At 39.6% G+C, this 13,794-nt stretch overlaps 1 pseudogene; it reads right to left on the bottom strand.

Moving 5' to 3' along the window:
• The window catches only part of LOC102492150 (KRR1 small subunit processome component homolog), a 15,664-nt pseudogene extending 3,365 nt beyond the window's left edge, over positions 1–12,299 (bottom strand).
• Between the last annotated feature and the right edge of the window lie 1,495 nt (positions 12,300–13,794).

The raw sequence follows: 13,794 nt of genomic DNA, 5'->3' as shown, positions 1-13,794 counted from the left end.
TCCTTGAAATTAACTTGACTTCCATTGTGTTCCAAGACACTGTTGAACAAGACCCCAAACACTTGAGAGCTTGAAATGGCATGTGTATGGCTCCTTGAGCCAACTCTGAATATTTGCTTTGCTGCCAAAAATACTCCCCTTAAAGAAGGAGAAACAAAATAAAGAAAATTCTTCATACTTCAAAGTAACTTTGGATTCTCCTAGTAGCAACTGTTTAGTGTCAAAATTAATTATTCAATTAATCTATATGTTAACTATCCAATGCTCCACCAAGGCTTTTATATACCATGCCATCTTACACATCTAGGACCTTGTCCCTACTATTTCCTTGGTCTGAAGAACCTTTACCTCCACTATTTAGGGGCATTCTAGTCTTCTTTTAAAAGTACATCGAGAGGTATCACCAGTCCCAGTTTCTCATCTCGCTAATTGTTTCTATGGGTCTTTTGAATGTTTTAGCGTTATTACCTACCATGGCGTATCCCTCTCTGCATTTAGAGAATGAGTTTTGCAAGGACAGAAGCTAATATTTTCTCTTCTTTATAAACCTATATCTATCATGATTGAAGCCTATAGTTAGTGCTCAATAAAATTTTTAAAATAAATGAATACATTGTCCTATTTAGAGATAATAATACTTAACAAATGTGGGAAGTGTGGACAATTGAGAGAACTAGCATGAATAATCATGATATATGATTCCCCGAGGTGCTAGATCTGACCAGTTTTAATGGGTAGTACTTTTTGGTTTCAGATCATAGAAACTCAATTCAAGCTAGCTTAAGCTAAAACATAACAAATAAATAAATTAAGGAAGGAATTATTGACTCATTTACTTGGGAAGGACAGAGAAATCTGACCTAAGGAACAACAGTATTCAGACTCGAGCAATCTCGTCAGGTCTCCTTCTCTGTCTGTCTCTCATGCTGTTTTTCTGCTCAACTTCATTCTCTGTGATATAAACAGGACTTTTTTTTTTTTGGAGAGGCTTTTGCTATGGGGTGCGTGCGATTGCCAGACAGAGAGAGAGAGAGACAGAGAGACCGAAAGTGAGAAATCACCTCCCCCCGGGGCGATGGCCACGCCACAATCCCTTCTCCTCCATTCTCCTCTCGGGATCTTGGGCATGCACACACACGCGCCCGGCGTGAGTTTGAGCCGCCAGGTCCAAGACTTGAACTGTGGTCGACTACATGGGAGTCCAGCGACATAGCCATTACGCTAACTGCTGGTCCCTAAACAGGACTTTTAGGGACTTAGTCACCTGCAGATAGAAAATATCATCTTTGCAGTTCATGAATCAAGAAAAGGAGATACATTTCCTCTCTGTGTTCTATATGAAATCCCAGACTTGCACAAGAAAGGAGATACTTTTCCTCTCTGTGTTCTATATGAAATCCCAGAGAACTTGGCTTGATATGCTTTAAGCCCCATGCCCATCCCTGAACCAATTACTCCAGCTAGAAAGTGAGAAGCAGAGACCCACAGTTGGTGTAATGGCTATGTCACTGGACTCCCTTGTAGCCAGTCACAGCTCAAGTCCCAGACCTGGTGGCTTAAACTCACACCAGGCACGTGCGGGTGCGTGCCCAAGATCCTGAGAGGAGAATAGAGGAGAAGGGATTGTGGCATGGCCATCTCCCCTAGAGGGTGATTTCTCGCTTTCTGTCTCTCTGTCTCTGTCTTTCTGGCAAGCGCACGCACCCTATAGCAAAAACCTCTCCAAGGAAAAAAAAGAAAATGAGGACCATTGATCTTGATTGGGGCCCTAACCAGGACATTTTTAACTCATTATTTTGTACTTTCACACATTTTTCTATTTTCTACTCAAGGATATTTTGACCAGGTAATTTAGGAAAACTGGACATGATTTTTAAAATACAAAATGAAACTCACAAGTCAAACTACTCATGGTGACATTTATTATTGTTAAAAATTGACAAAATTTAGATTGAGGATTCTAGTTTGGGCACTATGTGCTTGCTAAATATATATTTTCCATAAAATAATTGTTGAAATTCCACTTCGAAAAATGTTTTAAGAAATGAGGGGGAAATCTTTAAGAAATGAACTCTTTAAGAATGAGGGGGAAATCCAGTGAGATCAGAAATGTGAGATCAGACAGGAAACCAAGAATGGAAACTTCTGGGTAGTCTGGGTGCATGTGTGAATCCAAGTGACTTAGGACTTTGGCCTGTAGAGGGCACTAAAGAAACATCCTGGGAGCAGAGCAGGGCGGGGAGCCAGAGTGTCCTATGCAGGCCAGTAGGTGGCGTGGTGGTCCCCAAATGGCTGACTGGTGGGCAGCTTTGAAAATCAAACCAGGCGCATGTGCTTGAGTGCCCAAAATCCTGAGAGGAGAATGGGAGAGAGGTGATTATGGCATGTCCATCCCTTTTGCAGAGTAATTTCTTACTTTCCCTGTCTCTCTCCAGTGAGCATGCATGCTCTATGGCAAAAAGGGGGGGGGGGGGAAAGAGGGAAAAAAAAAAAAAATAGCCCACCAGGAGAGAAGAAAAAAAAAAAAAAAGATTGCCCTACACAAAAGGTAGTACCCAGGAAGAGATATATCTTCAGGGAAATGGGAATGAGGTATAAAATACTTTATGAACAATCAGACAACAAGGAATATTGCCTGGGACTTGCAGGGAGGGAAAGTGTTTGGTTTTGCTTTCTTTTCTCTTTTTGTTTTTGTTTTGTTTTATTTCCTAAGAATACCAGTCCACAAGATAGCCTTTATATACATTTTGCAAGTGTATTTATGCTATGGGTATAATTCTTAAAATTGTAAGTTGATACTTAAGATTTAAGATGAACTATTAAGATTCAAAATCAATGCCCATAGGTGCCTGACAAAAGTAACAAAAATCCTCCCATGGAGAATGCGTGTTCAAACTCAGCCTCAAAAGATGTCCACTGACAAAATTACAACCAGTTTGAGTTCACAAAAAAAAAAAAAAAAAAAAAGTCACAAAACATGGGGCAGCAGGTGGTATGGTGGTTAAGGTGCTGGTTCCCACTTGATCAGTTCTGCAGTATGTGTCCCGGACTTGGAGGCTTGAAAATCACGCTGCACATGTGTGCATGTGTCCAAAATCTCAAAGGCAGACTGAAGGGAAAGGACTGTGGTATGGCCATGCCCTGTGGGGGGTGATTTCTAACTTATCTGTCTCTCTCTCTGTTTCTTTGTCTCTCCAGTGAGTGCACATGCACTATGGCAAAAATATGAGAAAAAAAATCACAAAACATAAATATCTGTAAGATACCATGAGCCATAGTCCGAAGAAAATAAAACAATAGGATGAGCTGTAGAGAGTCATTAGATAGGCAATTAAAAGTACAATTTTAAAAAGCAACTTTAATATGCATTCATACACAGAAAAAAGAGCATGCTTTTGTAGATGGAAATAACCAAGCTCTGCAGAAATAATAGTGTGGCTTATTCCTAAGCACAAGTTTGAGTGACCAACCCGAAGAAAGACAAAAGTATTTCTCCATGCTCTTTTTATTTGGTTTTGAGAATGAGAGTTGTCAGTATAAGGAGTCCATAAGACCCAAAAAAAGTGGGTCATCTGAAGGCAGGGTCTTGTAGGTTATAGGTGAGTTTAAAATTCTAATGTCTTTTGAGAAAGAGAGTTGTCAGTCAGTATAAGGAGTCCATAAGACCCAAAAAAAGTGGGTCATCTGAAGGCAGGGTCTTGTAGGTTATAGGTGAGTTTAAAATTCTAATGTCAGTGATTCAAAAGGAAAGCGAAAGTCTCCCTTACAGAGAGAAAATCAACAAAAGAATGTCTTTGTTTTACTTTAACAGAGATAAGAAAGCTTACTATGTATCATTAAGATACTATGCCAGGAGCAGGAAGTAGAGAGTGTCCTATTATCATCAATGGACTGGAGCTGGTTTGTTACTGTTTGTAGACGGGAGTTCCCCCAGGCTCTTTGGAAAGAATTTTGGAATAGGAAAAGCAGTCAGACGTTTGTCCTCACTTTTTATTATACTCATTGCTTCCTTAAAAATATGATTAACTTTGCTAAATTTTACATCACTTTACAACAAATTAAGTAATGTGAAACAGTATTAGTTTATCTTTTTCTTGTAAAATGAAAATTAATTGTTGCTACTAAATGAAGGTTAATTTTGACATGATCGTTGTCTTCTATATGATCCATAATTTATTTTTCAGTGGATTTTATAAAATTATATGAAATATAGTAAATATGTCACTACGTTTATTTTAGTAAAATCTAAAAATTGACTTTTTCTAACATAGAGTAAGTCTGAGTGGCTAATTTCTTTGACTAAAGGGGACTGGCTTTGACGATTAGGTCAGATAGAAGACATTTTTCATAAATCAAATAAGCTGAACCTTTTCATTGTATATTTGCAAAGCATGTGAGATATTAAACTCATTCAGGAAAAAAATCTTTATTGGTAAAACTGTGTTGAAATTAACAATTTTTTTTCTATTGCTTTTCCAACATGTTGAGTTACAAGGGATGCCTCTACATTAAAGGGTACCAGATAGGACCAGTTTGTAGCACAGTGGAAAAACCCAAGGCTGGCCCACATGGGAAGGTTTTGGTTTCTCATTTAGAGACGTCCCTGAGCATGCTGGCCACATGCATGTCTATGATCCAGAACTGGCTGAAGCTAGGGCTAGGCAACCTTGTTGAGGACCCTGACTCTCTCTCTCTCTTTCTCTCTCTCTCTCTTTGTTTCTTGCTCATGCTTGCTCATGGAAGAAAGAAGGGAAAGAAAGAAGAAAGAAAAGGAAGGAGGGAAGGAAGGAGAGAAAGTAAGGAAGAAAAGGAGAGAGAGAAAGGAAGTTTAAAAAAAAAAAGTACCAGGTAAAATTAATAGTAATTTCATATTGAATGAAGACTTTTTTTTTTTTAGAAAAATTTTTGCTATAGGGAGCATGCACTCACCAGAAAGACAGAAAGTGAAAAATTATCCCCCAGAGGGGATGGTCATGCCACAATCCTTTCTCCTCTATTTTCCTCCTGGGATTTTGTGCACACACGCACACACGCCTGGCATGAGTTTCAGGTCCAGGACTTGAACTGCAATTGACTACGTGGGAGTCCAGCGATGTAACCATTATGCCATCTGCTGGTCCCCAAGGATGAAAGCTTTTCAAGGATAATTTTGTTTGTATTTTATTTGTTCAATATTATAACTATTATTTATTATAATTACATATAATTATTATAATACTGAACAACACATCCCTTTGTTTTGCATCCTTTGCTTTTAACAAAATTGTAATAGAGCCTAATTATCAGCTATTAGATCATTTCAAATATTTTTTTTTAATTTTATAGGTACATGAAGATAGAACCTCATTTCATTTCATTTTTGGTATATAAGTCAGAAGTCAGTGGATGACCTTACACTAACAAAACCTACTATAGTCACACTTACCTGTTTGTGAGAACAAGACATCTATAAAAATGAAACATAGGTGTAAAATTAATGCTGAACTCTGTTATTCTTGAAATGCATCATTTTAATCCAATGGAATCACAAAAATTTCAAATTAAACGAGTAAAAGCATTTACTCATCTATTCATCTTATTTAGAGAAAGAAATTCCAAATGTTTTTTCTTTACTAATTGATCAATATCAAAAATATACATTTTTGGGAACCAGCAGTTAGCGTAATGGCTATGTCGCTGGACTCCCACGTAGTCGACCGCGGTTTGCATCTCGGACCCGGTGGCTTAAATCTCACGCTGGGCGTGTATGCGTGCATGCCCAAGATCCCGAGAGGAGAATGGAGGAGAAGGGATTGCGGTGTGACCATCCCCCCCTGGGGGGTGATTTCTTACTTTCTGTCTCTATGTCTCTCTCTGTCTGTCTGGCTAGCCCACGCACCCTGTAGCTAAAACCTCTCCAAAAATATATATATACATTTTTATTAATTGGTGAATTAAAAATTAAGTATTAGTTCATAATAATATGATAACTCAGACCAAAAAATCTTAACACCAAGAACCTTAAATTACAAAAAAATAAAATGAATTTCAAATTTCAATTTATATACATACATGTCTAGCAGAGAACTATACTGGGCAGTCAAGAAAAGGTTATTAATAAAAAATAGTGTTCATTGAAATAACTTTTTCTTGAAAGGAGAAAGGATTGTGGCATGGTCATCTCCCATAGGGGATGCTTTCTCACTTACCCTCTCTCTGTCTTTGGAAAGTGCATGTGCCCTATAGGAAACTAAAAGAAAAAAGTAACAACTTTTTCTGCATGAAGTGAAATGGAAGAATGAGTTAAAGGGGAAAAAGGAAAGGTACAATTTCCAAATGTTTATATAGCTTACATGTTTTTGACTGGAAATGGTTAGTATCCAATTAGTGTGTTATTTAGACTCCACTGACTACTTTTAAAAGAAAAAGGTAATCGTTTTCTTTGAATGTCAATATTTGGGTTTCTTTCATTTTTGTTTTTGTTTGTTTTTTGAGAGATGTTTTTGTTCTTAGGACACATGCACTCACTGGAGAGACAGAAAGTAAGAAATCACTCCCCCAGGGCAATGGCCACGTCGCAATCCCTTCTCCTCCATTCTCCTATAGGACTTTGGGCACGCACGCACATGCGCCGGAGTGAGTTTTAAGCCACTGGGTCTAGGACTTAAAATGCAATCAGAGTCCAGTGCCTTCACCACTATGTCACCTGCTGGTCCCTGAATGTCAATATTTGTAGGATATGAGAATTATAATCATAAAAAATGTTTAAATGGACAAAAAATATTTTATGTTAACTTCAAAACATGAGAAGAAGGGTATATGGTTGTATCCAGGGTTACGGAGTCACGTGGTATAAATCATGGCAAATCTATGTAGAAAGAACATCTTCAAAGGAGGATGGAGCACATGGCAACCACTTAGATTTTCATGGACTCCATGACACATTCATCAAATTCCACTTAGGCTTTACTTCTTCCATGAAGTCTCCTAAATCAGTCTAATCTCAGTCAAGCCCATGGTTGGACACTGCGACCTCTCCTGGAACCCCCCTGCTCCCTATGCTTCCACCAAAAGGTATTGATTGTGCCAATCACCACTACCAAACTGTAAACTGCCCACTATATTATTCTGGACCATGATCGACTCTCTCTTTCCCATTACACCGTCAGCTCCCCAAGGGCATTTATTTCTATATACCCAGCGCCTGGCTGAAATTTATTATTAGCATATGTTTGATTTGTTAAGACAAATTAATTATAAGTTCATTCTTTCAATTAAAAAATAACTCATTCTTTTAAAAACTGAGAAAATGCTTTTGCCATGTGAATTATCATACATACACACTAAACAAACATCAATTTATATACTTGACAAGTTTGGATTCTCGAAGCAAAGAACACTAGCTAGAGGCTGTACAGCCTTGGAGTTAGAATAAGGGCTTTGGGGGCAGAGCTGCATGCTTAAATATAATCCAGTTGTTGCTTAATAGCTTTGTGATTCTAGGCAAGATAGTTAACCTCTCTCTGCCTCAACTTCTTCACTGCAAGTGGGGATAGTGACAGAACCTAGTTCTAGGAATTAAATGAGTTAATATGCATGCTTATTAAATGATAGCCATTATTAAGGGTTCTTCATTCTTGGGACACTTGTGTGTAAGGAATGCCTTCATCTTCTCTCCCCATGTGGCAATCATGTGTGGCAATCACCGAGATCACAATTCCGACTTCTTTGCACCTCCCTGTTGTGCTAATCTTGTCTACTTAGCTACCTGTGTCAGAATCATATACAGACCTTTTTAAAAATGCTGTTTTTTAAAACCACACAGTAGGCCTAAATCAAAATGTCTGCATGTGAAACCCAGGAAGCTACATTTTAAACAGACACCACCTGCCTTGGTCAGTTTGGACTGCTATAACAAAACATCATTTTGTTATAAACAATAGAAGCTCATTGTTCACAGTTCTGAAGAGAAGTCCAAGACAAAGACACTAGCAGATCTGCTATCTGGTGAGGGCCTGTTTCTCATGAGTGGTACCTTCTCACGTGGAGGAAGAGGCAAGCGGTTTCCCTCAAGTCTTTTTCATAAGGGCACTGATTCCGTCTAGAAAGGCCAACCCTCATGAACTAATCACCTCTCAAAGACCCCCACCTCCTAGTACCACAATGGGGACTAGGTTTCAACATAAATTTTAGAGTAACACAAACGTTCAGACCATTGCACCATCCAGAATGATATGCCTTCTAAAGTGTGAAAATACACTCCATACAAATGCCCCCTGGTACAACCAGCAAAGATCGGCACCTCGAAGGAGTTACAAATTAGCCACGGCCATTCTCTGGAGATTCTGCACTATCTTATGTCACTACCTAGGAAACAAGTGTCAGAAAAGTAAAGTTGCTGGGATGTCGTTTTAATACAAAATGCCAACTGTAATATTGTCCATGAAGAGAAGTAAAAAATGTGAGTGATACTGTGCTACAGTTAAGGAATGTCAGGACTCCTCTCTACTATAATGAAATGCTGAGGCACTTCAGCTTTAGTCTTGGTGTATATTTACATGGTCATACTTTAAGAAAAAATAATGGGGGACCAGCAGATGGTGTAACAGTTATGTCGCTGGACTTCCACATAGTCGACTATAGTTTGAATTCCGGACCCGGTGGCTTAAAAACTCAAGCCAGGCATGTGTGTGCATGCCCCAAATCCCAAAACAAGACTGGAGAAGAAGGGACTATGGCATGCCTATCCCCTCTGGGAGTGATTTCTCTTTTTCTGTCTCTCTCTCTCTCCAGCAAGCACACACACCCTATAGCAAAAAATGAAAAAAGAAAGAAGAAAGAAAGAAAGAAAGAAAGAAGAAAAAGAGAAAGAAAGAAAGAAAGAAAGAAAGAAAGAAAGAAAGAAAGAAAGAAAGAAAGAAAGAAAGAAAGAGAAAGAAAGAAAAAAAAGAAGAGAAGAGAAGAGAAGAGAAGGGAAGGGAAGGGAAGGGAAGGGAAGGGAAGGGAAGGGAAGGGAAGGGAAGGGAAGGGAAGAGAAGAGAAGAGAAGAGAAGAGAAGAGAAGAGAAGAGAAGAGAAGAGAAGAGAAAAGAGAAAGGAAGGAAAGAAAAAAGAAAGGAAGGAAAGGAAAGAGAAGAAAAAAGAAAGAAAAGGAAGAGAAGAGAAGAGAAGAGAAGAGAAGAGAAGAGAAGAGAAGAGAAGAGAAACTAATGGCCACATGTGCTCCAGGGTCATCATCCTTGCCAGATTCTTGCAGGTCACCCCTCCAGCATTATGGGCTGGGGCAAGTGCTCGGCCGCATCTGTAAGAAACTGAATACAAATTGCAGCTGCGTTTATACTTCAAGGTAGCAGTTTGCAGCTGCACATCATTTGTTTTGTCGTGTTTAAAACAGCTCTAAATTGCATGCCAGCTACTGTTGGCTCCAGACTCTATTAATTAGGGATAGAACACTGCCACAGCAGCTTGTCCCCTCCAAGCTTGCGCAGGTTCCTTCCAAAACCTGCCTCCGTCTCTCCTGTCTCAGCAGAGGCTTCCGGGTGCAGGGGTGAGTTGTCTAAGACAATGTTTTGCAAGGTGTGGTCCAAGAAGGACTTGCTCAGAAATCACTTGAGAAACATTAAAAATAGAACTTTCTACCCCAACCCTGGGTTCACTAAGTCCAAATCTCTGGGGATGAACCCAGAAATCTGCATTTGAAGCATATTCTTGGGTGTGGCACAGTTGGGAAAACACTGTAATGTGGAGCCTTCTCTCACATGAACGACTTCCCTTGAAACCAAGTGGGATTTTCCTTGGCCAGAGACCTCGGTCTGCCTTTCCTAATTTTCTCCAACAATACTTTCTTTTTTTCTTATTCGAGGTCAAGTAAACGCTCATCTGCCTAATTGTTCCCTGTACCCATTATTAGTGAAACTCAGAATAAAGGATTGTACTGACTTTCACTCCTCAGTGAAGTCCAGATATGAAATATCTCACCGTCCTACGAATACAACCCTTACAGCGGTCAGAATGCATTCTTGATTCGTTGTAAGAGAGAAAGCGTCTCGTGGCTACTGCACGTGATGGATAAATTGTTACCATGGCACCGTGCTCCTCTGTGGCTTCCTGTTACAGATTTCGCTGTAAACGTCATTCCTGGCAACTGCTCCTCATTTGCAGGAGGATTCTCTGTGATCTCTCAGGTGTGAATACACCTGAGCACTCTGAGTACATGTCCTGTGTTGACATCGATCCTGGCAGAAGGGTAAAAGGATATACCTCCCCTGGCCAGTTCATCATGGGATGGACTGCAGGCCCTGAGTAAGTACGCAGGGAGTGACTGCCAAATGAATGATATCTACCACGTATCTAGTGAACTTGCTGGGGATCTCGTAAAGGTTCACAGGCTCTCTAAGAACCCAGAACACGGTCCTAGTTCTGAGGTCTTACTAAATTTGTCATCATATACATGGGGACTCAGATCAGACCCATATTCTAACGGATAGCCAGTTATCTTTCCCCTCAGTTGCCATATCACAGTTTATTAAAATGTACTCTAATTCACGAATCACTATGTTCCAAGCTACTAATTCATTCACTAATTCACAACTAGGAGGAATCTTCAAAAACTTCATTTAAAAAAAAAAAAAGCATTATAAAAAAAAAACCCATGGATGAATTTCAAAACAATTGTGTGCCGAAGTGAACATATACTTTAATTCCAGTTTTTCCACAAACTTTTTGAAGTTCCTTCATATTTATTTGGTCATCAGAAAAGCCCTAACATGTTTTTACACAGAACATAGACAAATAAGTCATGACTTTTCTGGTGACCCAATACTATGTTTCGGGCACTGTTCTAGCCACTGGAGATATGGGATAACACAAGATTTCTTTTCTCATGGAAATCATATTCCTGAGAAAGAAAACAGGCAATAAACAAGTGAACAGATAAATGAGAGAAATAAACATAGTTTCAACTGTTATGAAGAAAATAGAAAAGAAAGGAATAATTGTATATTGCTTAGGGGTTTAGCTGAATTTCAGTAACAGAGAGATTGAAAATACAGGTGCTCCAGGCCAGCAGGTGGTATGGCGGTTAAGGCATTGGACTTCCCACATGGCTAATAGCGGTTCAAGCCCAGGACCTGGCAGCTTGCTTTCTCACTTTCTCTCTCTGTCTCTCTCTGGTGAAAATAATAATAAATAAAATTAATTCATTTAAGAAAGAAAGAAAACACAGGTGCTCAAAGAAGATAGAAGTATATTTCTTTGCTCCCAGACATGATCTGTCCTGGGCTGGAAGGTGGCTCCGTGTATGTGGGTCTCTAAGAAGTAGGGCTCCTTCAATCTCCCTCCTATCCCCTCAGGTGGTGGTCTCATCTGCATGGCCATATGGTCAGAGCAGTTTGCCAGCACCATGTCTACATTCCAGTCTATAGGAAAGAATGAGGATGTCCAGGGCAAGGGGCTCAACCATAAAGAAATGTCCCACAAGGATCACATTCATTCCTCTCACTTCCCATTGGCCCATACCTATCAACATGGCCACAGCTAACTATGAGGCCATCTGGGAAATGTAGTACCTATTTGAGCAGTCCAGTGCCCAGCTAATAATTAATAATAAAGGAATAAAAGGCACAAGTCATGTTCTCTCACATAATCATCTGTTTTCCCTGAGCTAGGGAGGTGAGGACTTTTTCAGATGGGGGTTTTGTTTGATAACCTCATCAGGGAAGGCCTCTGAGGAGGTGACATTTCATATGAGAGCTGAAAGACACCAGGAGGCAGCCTCGTAATACATGGGAGTTAGAAAATCAGAACCACGAGTTAAGATGACAAAGGGCATGTATATGTTTAAAACTAAAGTTTACATTTATTTTTATGCATAGTTTTTTATCATTATAATATATGATGAAGATATAATATATAATATATGATGAAGATAACTCACTTGAGATACATACAGATAGATGTACATATATAAAACACATCAAATATATTTACATAGATACTTTAAATATATTTTATACATGAGGGGACTTCGAAATTATGAAAGATGAGATTAAAATATGAGTTTCTTTTGGTGCAAAAAATTTTGAAATCCATGCATAGTTTTTTTCACACTATGCATCTTCAATGAACTTTTTGAAGACCCTCCTTATATATGCTTTAAAAAAATTAGTAAGTTTCTCAATCATGTTTATAAACTATACCTGTATGATTTCGAAACACCTGACACATAATCACAATGATTTGTGTAGACTGTTGTTTGGCAGAAACAAAATTCTGAAAGCTTGTTTTTATAATCATCTCAGATTTGCAAACAGTAATTACCATCTTCTCCACACGCTTTGTAATCCCTTCCATAGTCTATGCTACCTAGCAACTCCATGGGGAGGCTAGGAGAATATGGAATGGGGAGATCTTGGCCTAAAGTAAACGGAGAAAAAGGTCTAATGTTAGATTCGCTCACTAATCATGTGGATTATAAAGAAAGCAGGAAGCGTTCGACATTGATTGTGAGGGAAGAAGATGCTCCCTGGAAAGGCATCTTGTCTTTGTCCCAATCTGTGTACTAGCCATGGATTTGATAGATTCAAGTCTAATTACAACAGTAAGAAACACTACCCGTGGCAGACCTATAGTCTATCTGGTCCATTGTTCAGGCTCACACAGAAGAATTCAAAGATTCTGGGTGAGAGGGTCCGAAGTCCAACCTCATTTCAGCCACAACAAAGAGGGGCCATTCCCCGGTAGTCCTAACTAGCCTCTGCTGAAATGAGACTGAGTCGACCTGTGCCATCATGGCCATCCGAGTCTCCGGCTCCCTCTCAGGTACACTGTCATCTACTTCTAAGTCTGGGAGTATCTATAAACTAAAAACCAATTGTAGGGACCAGCAGATGGCGTAATGGTTATGTCACTGGACTCCCACATAGTCGACCGTGGTTCGCGTCCCAGACTCAGTGGCTTTAAACCTACACCAAGAGCTTACACATACCCAAAGTCCCAAGAGGAGAATGGAGAAGGGATTGTGGTGCAGCCATCCCCCAGGGGGGTGATTTCTCACTTTCTGTCTCTCTGTGTCTCTGACAAGAGCATGTGCCCTATAGCAAAAAAAATCTCTCTCTAAAAAAAAAAAAAAAAAACAGCATGGGACCAGTAGATGGTGTAATGGTTATGTCACTGGACTCCCACTTAGTTGACTGCAGTTCACAACCCGGACCCAGCAAATTAAAACTCAGGTTAGGCGTGTGTGCATGCATGCCCAAAATACTGAGAGAAGAATGGAGAAGAAGAGATTGCAGCTTGGCCATCCCCCCTGGGGGGGTGGTGATTTCTTGATTTCTGACTCTGTCTCTCCAGTGAGCGCACATACCCTACTGCAGAAATCTCTAAAAAAAAAAAAGGCAGGGCTGGCAAGTGGCATGGTGGTTAAAGGCACTGGACTCCCACATGGCCAACCACGGTTCAAGTCTCGGAACTGGTGGCTTGCTTTCTCACTTCCTTTCTCTTTCTATGTCTCTCTGATCAAACTGGAAAATAATAACAATAGTAATAATAAATAAAGTTAAATAAAATAATTTTTAAAAAAAAAGGCAATGTGGCTCCTGACGAAGACTGCAAGAGCTGTGTACCTCATGATACTAAGCTCAGATGCTGGGGGTGAGGGTGACCATAAAACACCTTTTCGTTAGCTGATTTCATTAGCTGTACTTGGAAAACACCGGGCTTATGTAGACATGACCTTTCTTCTCCATTGGGGAAATTAAATTAATTACTGTCCCTGAGTAGTAAATGATTATTTCTTTACATTATAGTGCCCTTCTAT

The sequence above is a fragment of the Tupaia chinensis genome, unplaced genomic scaffold, assembly GCF_000334495.1.
Source record: "Tupaia chinensis unplaced genomic scaffold, TupChi_1.0 Scaffold000317_1, whole genome shotgun sequence".
Lineage (NCBI taxonomy): Eukaryota > Metazoa > Chordata > Mammalia > Scandentia > Tupaiidae > Tupaia > Tupaia belangeri.
Note: the sequence above shows the minus strand (reverse complement) of the source record. Positions and strands in the feature narration are given on the sequence as shown.